Raw genomic sequence first — 12202 nt, forward strand, 5'->3', positions numbered from 1 at the left:
GGTATCCAAGTCCTGACCCAGCCTACGGAAGGAATCCTCCAAGGTGATCTGCCGTGAGGCAATCTCGTCCAGCCGCCTCAGTATCTGGATCTGGCCATCCTGCAAGGCCCGCATGGAGGCTGTCCGGTCCTCATAGTCGTAGTCACCACTCCCAGGTGGTGGGGCTCCATATGGTGGGGCTGCAGCTCCGGAAGAACTAGGACCCGTACCTCTCGACGCCTGAGGCACCTCCTCAGGGATACTGCCACCCATCAAATCTGCTTCCTCGTCCTGAGGAACGTAGTCCTCGTCCCCCTCACTGGACTCCTCCTCCATGGGGACATCCTCTACAGGGGCAGCCCTCCTACCCCTACCTCTCCGAGCTCCCGATCTCGGAGGTGAATCCATAAGGGTGTGGAGACCCATCTTCAAGAGGTTGCTCCGATCGAACCTATCGGCCGGAGTCTTCCCCTCCTCTCCGCTCAGATCCACCCTAAAGAACTCGAAGATCCTGGTGAGGACCCTGCCGTAGGGGAATCCTCCGTCCTCTGGGTGGGAAGCATGGTGCTCCATCGCTCTAAGGATGATATAGGGAAGGCACAAGTGCTCCCTGCCTCCCTCGGCGGCTGTGAAAATACAAAATGCTATGAAGGCCGTCATGAAACCTACCTGGTTCCGATGACCTCCTCTGGGGAGCAGGTTGAACTGGATCAACCGGGCGAAGACACGGACCTCAGGGAAGAAAGATGTCTCGGACTCCGGGCGACTGCTGCTGCCGCAGATGGTCTCGTAGATGAAGTCCGGTGTCTCCATGCTCATGAACGGTCCCTGAGGTCTACTCCTGGGGGGACTGTAGTATCGGTGTCCCGCCGCCAATATGCCCAGAATACTGGCCAGGGTGTCTACCGTCAGCTGGATATCCACTCCCTTCACCAGGCTGCTGACAGTGAGTTCCCCGTACTGATACGACACCTCCAGGTTGCAATAAAACTGACGGACGAGCTGATCGTAGCACGGTCGGTCCACCTGAAGAATAGTGTCCCAGCCCAATGCTGAGAACCTCTCCTGAAGCTGGGCCTTGTGGAAGTCCTCGACTACCACGGTCTTTTCCATCAACACTGGCCCCTTCAGGAAGATAGGCCATTTGGCTGCGGCCTCGGCACTAGTGAAGTGCTCCTCATCGTAGTCTGAAGGGTCAGACTGAGCAGGTGCAGGTCTCCCTGTGCGATGAGCTGAAGTGCTGGTCTCCGCACTTTTCCGCTTAGAAGCGGTGGTCTTGCGTCGAACACCAGAGGAAGATGGTCCTCTGCCGGTGCGTGAAGACATCCTGACAATAAGTAAAGAAGATTGGGTTAGTACAGTAAAAAAAGACAGCAGCATTAAAGAAGGGGAAATCCAAAACCCAATTTCTGCAAAATGGGAACGGCAACGATCTAGGAAGGATAGAAAACTTATAACATGAAATATGGTGATGGCAACGCATGGAAACGTGCAAAACAGTAAAATGACAGCAAAGGACAGCAAAAGCAATAGGCATGAATGAAATGGGGAAATTCAAGTCCCTTGTGCAAATTGGAATAGAATGGAGTGAAAGCTTGAAACCCTAGGTCTAGAATGAAATGCCATAGTAATGGGATGATAAAATTTCAAGAATATACCCCAAAAAGGACTATGAAACTCCATGAGCACAAGTATGGATGAAAGTCAAGGAAACCAATGCCAAAATAGGAATTTTCATGGGAAATACATGGGGTTGCAAGCATAATAGATGATTCAATGAAATCTAACTCATATCTAGCGTAAAACAAGCGGAATGCATTACAAAGGAGTCGTCAATTTGAGCAAAACAGTAAGGATTGAAGAAACCCCCAAATTTGGGAACCTAGGGCATCAATTTGGGTTTTTCTCCAAATAAAGTGAGATGATTCCTATAAACTACAAATGAGCACAGTGGAATCATCACAAACACATGATAATACTTTTCTATGGTGGAAAATGGAGAAAGAAAGCCTAGAAAGTAAATCCAAATCAAGCATTTCACCTAAATTTGAAATTCTGGAAAAAGGAGAAGAAGAAGAACTTACTTGGATGAAGACGAGTTGACTCTTCACTAGAGCGCCGTGTGGATGAGTGGAATCGCGAGTAGGAGCGCCGAGTAGACCCCCAAAATCGTCCAAGAGAGAAAGGAAGAAAGAGAGGGGAGAGGGTGAGAGCGACAGACAAAACAGGGCATTTCTGGCCCTGTTCGTGTCTTAACCTCGGGCAAGACCGGCGGGTCCCTACCCGCCGGTGACACCCGCCGGTTTTGGCGTGCTGGGACCGGCGGGTCCCTACCCGCCGGTTCATCCCACCGGTTTGGACAGAGGGGGAATTTTTTTAAAATTTTTAAAAATTGCCCTTCTTTGTCTTTTCCCTTCTTTTCTCCTATTATGAATGCATTGGTTTTATGGTGGAGATTAATCCTATGATCAATATGCTACGGTCAAGTGGGACCATTAGCATGTATGTTGTGAACCTTGCCTGTATATTGGAATTGAGCTATGATTTATTACAGGCTATCATACACTACAACACCTCACATAATGGCATATGATTGTGTGCCTAAATCAGTCTACGGTGTTTAATCAATATGGTGTGTGACATGTTCCAGGTACAAGGATACGATGGTACGTACTAGATCCGGTAGTAATGCCCGAGGTACCTCGCGGGGTCCTCGTCGGGTCGGTCGACCACAAAATCCCAGAGGGGCCCGTTCTGTGGGGCATACCTCGCCTCCACTACCTGCAGAGACCCATGGTCAGGGTGGGGCACATGGGGACCCACCTATGACTACACTCCCGGACCCTCCACCGGTAATTACACCGGGAGATGTTGCTACAATAATCCAGCAGTCTCAACAAGCTTTCCAACAACAAATGCTTCAGCAACAGCAAGCATTTATGACTGCCATCCAGCAACAGTTGGATTTTTCTCAACCGGGTCAACCTCCCCGGGTACTCACTCCGCAAGACCCACCTGTAGGGTCAGGAACGGGACCACAAGTGGGTACACCTCCAATCCCACCATTCGGCATTCCTCAGCATGGGATGCCTCATCCTTATGCCTACTATCCTGCCTATGCTCCTAACTTCCCGGCGACGAGTAATACGTCAAGGGTGGTAGAGTCGTTCAAGAGGAACTTACCGCCGGTATTCTCTAAGGTGGGGAGTGATCCTCTAGAACCGGATCAATGGATCCAAGAATTGGAGAAGATATTTGAGGTGCTTGAGTGCACGGATGCCCAGAAGCTCATTTGTGCTGGGTTACAACTCAAGAAAGAGGCAAATTCGTGGTGGCAAGCTTCCAAGCCTATATTGATGGCTGCTCATCCAGAACCCACTTGGGAGCAGTTTAAGGAATTGTTCTTGGATAACCATTATCCGCGCAGTTTCAGGGATCGAAAAGAGACGGAGTTCATGGCCTTAACTCAAGGAGGTAAAACTGTTCTTGAATATCAGCAACAATTTGAAAGTTTGTTCCATTTCGCCCCAAGGCATATGCGAACAGCTAAAGAGAAGGCAGCCAGGTTCCTAAAAGGCCTAAAAGCATCTATTGGGTCGGTGCTTGAAGTCTTGGATTTGACCGAATATGGTCAGATTGTACAGAAGGCCAAAACAATGGAAGATAAGCAAAAGGATGAACAGTCCCTCACTCCTGGACTGTAGAAGAGATCAAATCCATTCTCAGATGTGGGAAATTCCTCCAAGGCATACCGTGGATCATATAGTTCGGGGCCTATGTATAGGCAGCCCTATAGGCCATCTGGCTATCCTCCTAGGCCAGTTGGTGGTTCAGGTTCAACCTCTTTTCGCCCGAACACTAGTGTGGCTCCTACAGCTCCAAGGCCACCTCGACCTTCATCTGCATCGGGTCAAGTGCAGAGGGGCCCCGCTCCAGTTCCGACGTCTCAGATTCGTTGCTTCAACTGCCATTCCTATGGGCATTATGCGAAAGACTGTCGGTCCCGACCAGCCTTGCCCTCCAGTCAGCCCTCTGCTTACCGACCTCCCTTGCCTCGAGGCAATCAACCGCAGGGAAGGATGTATGCCCTATCAGCCGAGGAAGCTGAGGCTAGTACAGAAGTTGTAGCATGTACATTTTAAATTAAGAAGTTCATTATGATTAATGTTGATGACCTGCTGAAATTATATACATTGTTATATTAGGTATCCTACCCATATCGGGCATACCAGCCTATGTTTTATTTGATTCAGGAGCTACTCATTCATTCGCATCTAAGAGATTTGTGGGGAAGCTTGGGATGTCACCCAGGATCCTAGACCAGGGAATGATTGTTAGTATGCCTACTGGTAAAATTGCACAGTTGAAGGAAGTGTATGGACCGTGCCTAGTGGAGATTAGTGGGAAGAACTTTGATGCACAACTTATTAAATTCAATATGCAGAACTTTGATGCTATATTGGGTATGGATTGGTTGTCGGCTCATCGAGCTAATGTGATCTGTGCGGAAAGGCTGATTAAGGTAACAGATGACGAAGGGAAAGAGTGGGTGTACCGAGCAGATACCATGAAGAGGGTAAGGAAGGTTCTGGTCTCCGCTCTTCAAGCGGTAAAGTTGCTAGAAAGTGGATGTCAGGGTTACATAGCCTCGGTACTCGATGTTGATGCAAGAGTTACACCTCTAGAAGAAGTAAAGGTGGTTAAAGAGTTTCCCGATGTTTTCCCAGATGATCTGATGCATTTACCACCTGACAGAGAGTTGGAGTTTGCCATAGACTTGATTCCTGGAGCAGCTCCAGTATCAAAGGCTCCATATAGGATGGCACCAGCTGAATTGAAGGAGTTGCAGATGCAGTTATAGGAACTATTGGAGAAGGGGTTTATTCGCCCAAGTGTTTCACCTTGGGGTGCCCCGGTGTTGTTTGTCAAGAAGAAGGATGGTAGTTTGCGTATGTGCATAGATTACCGGGAGTTGAATAAGCTGACCATTAAGAACCGGTATCCACTGCCACGCATCGATGATTTATTTGATCAGTTGCAGGGAGCCAGAGTATTTTCAAAGATAGACCTTCGGTCCGGCTATTATCAGCTCAAGATAAAGAGTAGTGATATACCCAAAACAGCATTTAGGACTCGATACGGACATTATGAGTTCCTAGTGTTGTCCTTCGGGTTAACCAATGCGCCGGTAGCATTTATGGATCTAATGAATCGAGTATTCCAGGACGTGCTCGACAAATGGGTAATTGTTTTTATTGACGATATCTTAATCTACTCCAAGACCGAGGAGGAGCACACTCAACACTTGAGAATGGTGTTACAGAGATTGAGAGATCAACAGTTGTTTGCCAAGTACAGCAAGTGTGAATTTTGGCTTGAACAAGTGGGGTTCCTGGGGCACGTAGTGTCTAAAGCCGGAATCGAAGTGGATCCTGCTAAGGTAAAAGCAGTAGTGGAATGGGAAAGTCCCAAGAATGTTACTGAAATTAGAAGCTTCCTGGGTTTGGCTGGATACTACCGGCGTTTCATCGAGAATTTTGCTCGGATCTCAGCACCAATGACCAAGTTGACTAAAAAGGGTGTGAAATTCGACTGGGCAGAAGAATGTGAGAAGAGCTTCCAGGAATTGAAAGAAAAGTTGGTGACTGCCCCTGTGCTGACTATTCCTGAAGGCACAGGTGGAATGACGGTCTATACCGATGCTTCCAAAGTTGGGTTGGGTTGTGTTCTCATGCAACGCGGGAAGGTAATAGCATATGCATCCCGACAACTAAAGGAATATGAGAAGAATTACCCCACTCATGACTTGGAACTAGCGGCAGTCATTTTTGCCCTTAAGATCTGGCGACACTATTTGTATAGAGAGAGGTGTGAGATATACAGCGACCACAAGAGCCTGAAATACTTCTTCACCCAGAAGGATTTGAATATGAGACAGAGAAGATGGCTTGAACTCATGAAGGATTATGACTGCGATATTCAGTATCATCCCGGCAAGGCTAATGTGGTGGCAGATGCATTGAGTCGGAAGACACAGACTGTGTCGCTTTCATGCTTAGCAGTAAGCTCACCACTTGTGCAAGAGGCGATGCAAATGGAAGAGACCCTCTTGTATGAAGGGGCAACCCTAGAGCTTGAACCTCAACCAGAAAACCTTAAATGGTTGACGGTATCTTTATCGGCTCTACAAGTGCAACCGGCAATTAGGCAAGAGGTGATAATGAAGCAACCTTTGGATCCTGAATTGCAGCGGATCAGAGTTAAGGTTCAAGACCAAACAATGAACGACCCAGATTTTACTTTAGCCAGTGATGGGGCATTGATGTTTCGAGACAGATTGTGTGTACCCGATGATTTGGATATACAGGATAAAATCGTGAGAGAAGCACACAGCTCCGAGTACTCACTTCATCCAGGAAGTACCAAAATGTACAAAGACCTCAAACAGAGTTACTGGTGGCCAAGCATGAAAGTCACCATAGCTTTGTATGTGGCGACTTGTCTTACCTGTCAGAAGGTGAAAGCTGAGAGGCATCGACCTTATGGTACCCTTCAGCCACTCCCAGTACCAGAATGGAAGTGGGAAAGGATTACAATGGACTTCGTCACCGGACTACCAGGTACACCTAAGGGAATGGATGCGATATGGGTGATTGTGGATCGGCTTACCAAGACTGCTCATTTCATTCCTATCAAGACCAAGTTCTCCATGGCCAAACTAGCACAACTTTACATGGACAACATAGTGTGTCTACATGGAGTGCCAGTGAGCATTGTTTCAGATAGGGACCCAAGGTTCACTTCCAGATTTTGGAAAAGCTTACAGCGTGCCTTGGGATCGCAACTGAACTTGAGTACAGCTTTTCACCCACAGACGGACGGTCAGTCGGAGCGAACCATACAGATATTAGAAGACATGCTCAGGGCATGTGCAATGGAGATGAGTGGCAGCTGGGAAGAATATATACCTCTTATGGAGTTTGCATATAATAATAGTTACCAAGCTACAATTGGGATGGCTCCATATGAGGCGTTATATGGCAGAAAATGCAGAACTCCTTTGTATTGGGATGAGGTAGGTGAACGTCGAATGTTAGGACCTGAGATGATCCAAATGACTTGTGACAAGGTCGACGTTATTAGAGAACGGATTAAAGCAGCTCAGTCCCGTCAAAAGAGCTATGCGGACACCCGCAGGAAGGAGATTGAATTTCAGCCAGGAGAAAAGGTATTTCTCAAGATCTCTCCTACTAAAGGTTTGCAAAGGTTTCACAGAAAGGGGAAGTTGAGCCCAAGATACATGGGACCATTTGAGATCTTGTCCCGGGTTGGCTCAGTAGCCTACATGCTTGCCCTGCCACCTTCACTTGGAAATGTTCACAATGTATTCCATATATCCATGCTGAAGAAGTACGTGCATGATCCATCTCATGTACTACCCGTGGAACCAGGGTACCTAGAGGCTGATATGACTTACACAGAGCAGCCGGCTGAAATTTTGGATCGGAAGGTGAAAACCCTGCGCAACCGCTCCATTTCCTATGTAAAGGTGCGATGGGCTGGTCATTCACTGGAAGAAGCATCTTGGGAGGTAGAAGAAGAAATGCGAGCCAAGTACCCTCATCTTTTTGATCAACCAGGTACGCAATTTCGAGGACGAAATTTTTCAGAAGGGGGGGGTAATGTAATATCCCACTTCTTAAACCCGGTCTGATTTCGTGGTTGAACCGGTTTAACCATGCAGGAACCGAGCCAGAGGATGTTAGAGCGGGTTCCTTATGGGCTATGATGGCACGGGTGACCTTAAACACCGGCTGGCCCGACAAGTCCGAGCCAGTGCCAGAAGAGACGGGAGTACCCAAACCGTGTACGTGCACCTACCATAAGGCTATGTACGGATAAAACAGGTATTATATCTGTATTTTAAGATATATATGTAGGCTACAATGTATGCCTGGGGTGGAGGTTTGAGCCGAGGTCCGAGCCCGGTCAAAATCCCAAGTTTTGACTCTCGGATGGGTATGTCAGGTGGGTACACCCACCCACCTGAGTGACCCATCCATCACTATTCACTTAAGTAGGAATAGTATATAAAGCTTTATGACTTCTTTTCTTTCCATTTATTACCCCCGTACGTTTGGTGAGAAAAGTAAAGAGGAGAGAGAAAAAGAAAGGGAAGAAGAAAGGAAGAGGAAGAAAGGGAGGATTTCAGTGGCGCCGAAGCTCGATCTTGCCATTCCGGTGCCGGGAGAGTAATCTTCAACTCGAGATCTACAGTTGGAGGTAAGAAAAGTTGGGTTTTATGAACATTCACCATACCCACGCTTTAAACCCTTGATTCGAGTATGGTTTCTCAAGATCTTGTAAACACCCTTTGAAATGATGAATCTAAGGTTTAATAGATGATTTATGTGTTGATCTTGAAGGATTTGAAGAGATATTGACAAGGTAGAAGGAGCATTGTGAGTTGGAAGTGTTTTTGAAGGGTTTGAAGTCATTCTTGAGCAAAGAAGGTAAGATGGTTCCCCTCACTTCAATCTAACTTAAATCTAAGCTAGAACCATCCTATAGGACTCTAAAGGTGTGAAGAATGGGTTGAGAAAAGCCCTATTTGGGTCCCCAAGGAATGGAGGAAGTTGAGAAGAAACTGGGGTTTTTCCGCCAAAACCGGCGGGTAGGACCGGTGGGTAGACAACCCACCTGAGACACCCACCTGAGAGGACCAGGGGGGTCCCTGGCCAAACCGGCGGGTAGGACCGGCGGGTCCTACCGGCGGGTCCATACCCGCCGGTCCAAAACCGGCGGGTAGGACCGGTGGGTAGACAACCCACCTGAGTGACCCACCCGAGTGGCCAGAATGTGATTTTTAGGTCCGATCGAGCCCAAATCGGGCGTGGGACCTTCTTTCGACGTTCTAAACACGATTTTGACGTCGGATTTCATTAATTTTGATTCTAAAATGGTGAAGTACTAACCCCACTCAATTTTGTTAGGTTCACCAAAGCCTTCCCGATTCGCTCCGGATCTCGCCCGTACCGAACGGGAATCCTTGTACGCTACAGGTAAGTGGAGAGAGGACGTTTGGCCTTGTTTCAAGGCATTTGTTTGGCATTCATATAACTATATCTAATTTAGTCATGTCATCATGAATGCGCTATATAGATTAGTCATTTCACTCATTGATGTGCATATATGCTATGTTTACTTTTCAAATGAAATTTGAGTGTGATGTTATATGTTGAATGTGTACATCATGTTGCATAATGCCTTGATAGACTAGATGCCGTGGCCGGCTTGGAAACGAATGCATTGGTGGCCCGTGGTATGGGACACGGAGGCACTATGCAGTCGTACTGCATATAGGAGCATGCGGTATTAGGATTCTCACCATCCCGTGCTACGACCCTTCCCAACAGGGGTTGAGGTGTTGGGTTGCCATTTGGGGGGAAGCAGGGGTCGCGGTTGTCGGACACTGTGGCGGTTAGGCATTACGCCCGGCGAGTCGTGTAGGACAGCCGGCAACCCCGGTGGTATTTCAAGAGGGCCAATCGTACTGCTTTTAAATTGCTGGAGTCAGCACTGTCATTTAATTTATTTACATTTCTGTTGAGAGCCGGTGGACGGCATTGTCTTTATTTTTCCGAGTACTCACGGTGGGCCTTCTCCAACAGCCCTATGGGCGTATCGCGGGAGGGAGTTCGCGGCTCGTACCCGGAGTATACGCGCACTGTGGTTGTAGTAGCACTAAAAAACCAAAGACTTAGTAATGTTGATTAGGTGTATGTGATTTAAAATGACTTGCATGGCATGTAGTGCATATGATGTGTTGTGATGTGTGGACTGTTGTGTGTAGTCCACCTCTCTACTTACTGAGCTAGTGAGCTCATTCCACGTGTACACCCCTTTTTAGATGATTTTGCAGGACATGCATCTGAGGAGCAGGGGGTGGGTCCCACCGTCGAGTTCCCTGAGGAGGACTGGTGGACCCCTGAGGAGTTTGAGCACGGCGTAGACTGCGCGTGTGAGAGCTGTGTTGCGGGGCAGCGGTTCTGAGGCCGAGCTGAGCTCCAGCCTTGATACCGATGCCGGGCTGCGTACTCTGATGTTGTTGATAATTTCCTGTATATAATTGATATTCAAACTTTATTCTTTTTGTGTATATATATCATGCCTTCGGGCCCAAATGTATATAATTATGGTATCGCCATTTGGGTATCAGGTATATGGGAATTATTACAGGCAAAACTTAGTCTTCCGCTGATTTGATGAGTTGATGTTAGTGTGTGTATGCTGTGGTGGAATACAGTGTCTGATGATCCTGGCAGGTTTGGGTTAACCGGTGTTAACTCGGTCACCGCTCCGGTTCAGTGCGAACGGGGTGTGACACTCTCTCTCTCTCACTCACTTTATTTTGTGGTGATTCAATTATGTTGCCCCAACTCTTACTGAAAATTCAGATTTGTCTCTGTTAGTTGAAGGATGACGTAAAAGATCTTTGTTAACATAATAATGCCTGCCGGCTTCTTTTACATTTGATGGTTTGCTGGACCAGAGTGCTATCGTTTCTCTCATTTTAAATTCAAATGCCAAAGATTTTCTTCTTAATTTTTTAAATATTTTATTCCTCTTCCATGGGATAGACTGGTGATAGTCGTTAGACTTTGTACGATACTTTTAATAGGTTTTGAAAAAAAAAAAATTTATTTCGTCGAGCTACCGCTCTCCCTTGTTGAATGTATTTTGAGAAGAGCGGTTCGCTGTGAACTGCGCAGCCTTCAATTGCTGCGCCATCCGTCACTCAAGGCACTGGTTGACGCTCGTCACTCGTCGCTACTTCAGCCTCAGTCTACTTGCAAGTGAGAAACAAAAGTAAAAATGAGTTCTTCACTCATCTTAATGGGTATAATGGTCTATTTATATTTTACAAGGGTGATTTGGATATTAAAAAAATATTTTGAAATCTTAATAGACATAATATAACGGAGTCACATTTTTTGTCAAATTTGTCAAAATACAGGGGAGGTCCGCAGAATATTTAAAAACACAGGAGAAAGGGTTGAAATAAAAGCAAAATACAGGGGAGGGGGTGTAAATTACTCTAAAAATTGTCCCTGTTTATAAGTATTGCTAAATGCTAACACTTTAACATCACTCAAATGAAATGAGAAACATTTCACCTTAAAAAAAAAAAAAACATAAATATCCTAAAGGTCTTTTTTTTAAGGTAAAAATACCTTAAAGGTCAAAAATACCTTAAAAGGTACAACGCAAAAAGTCTGATACCTAGAGGAATAGACGCCAAATGTGGAAGTCATTCCGTTAAGAACACTGGGATAATCTTATTAAAAAAAAAAAAAAAAAAAAAAAAAAGAAGTATAAGAAACCTACCTAACTGGTATTAGTTTTCTTGTGAAATCTTTTTGGAAATACAAAATTTCCCATGAATTTGTTTTGTTGCAACTCATTTCACCTTAAGACAATGTGGGTTTGCATACATTTTAAATGGGAAAGTTTTCCTTCATCCCTTGGAGAAGTGTTAAACAACGAATACTATTATAATTATTTCGCTTTATTTGTTGGATGTTTGAAATATCCTTCACTAATTCTAAGCACCATCCAAGTGTAATGATCACAATTAGTGAAGCAATTCCTACTTCATAGTGGCTCAAGGGAAACTCAATCCAAATTTGAACTTCAAGCCACCATTTTAATTTCCATGAGGGAATTTTACGCTAAAATCAAGGTTCCAATGTTTCCATTACAAAATCATACTAAGCAACCCTTAAGATCATATACAAACATAAATGCGAAGGCCTTGGTTAGTTGCAATAAGATCTTGCGGTGAAATTTTCCTTTTTTTCTTGGGATTTTGTTTGTGAAATTATGCAAGTGTTTTTTTTTTTCCTTCCCCTTCTTTGGGGTTGGGATTGTTACCTGATCATGTGGCCAGGTAACTGCCAACACAAGGACCAACCAAGGGAGGTGCACATGCATCCAATTGTGGGCAAAGTCTCTTTTCGTCATCCCTTGTGTTTGGGTGTAAGTGCACGCAACCAGATAGATATTTCCTCTCTTCCCCCCTCCCCCTCCATGGTGTTATCCAATTATTATCATACTTGGAAAAAACAGAGAGGAGTGATTTTATTATTCAAACAACCACCGTCGTCTTGGGATGAATTTCTAGTTTAATGACAGGCAAGACAGTTAAGTTCTAATATAAGTC

Source organism: Macadamia integrifolia, chromosome 4, assembly GCF_013358625.1.
Source record: "Macadamia integrifolia cultivar HAES 741 chromosome 4, SCU_Mint_v3, whole genome shotgun sequence".
Lineage (NCBI taxonomy): Eukaryota > Viridiplantae > Streptophyta > Magnoliopsida > Proteales > Proteaceae > Macadamia > Macadamia integrifolia.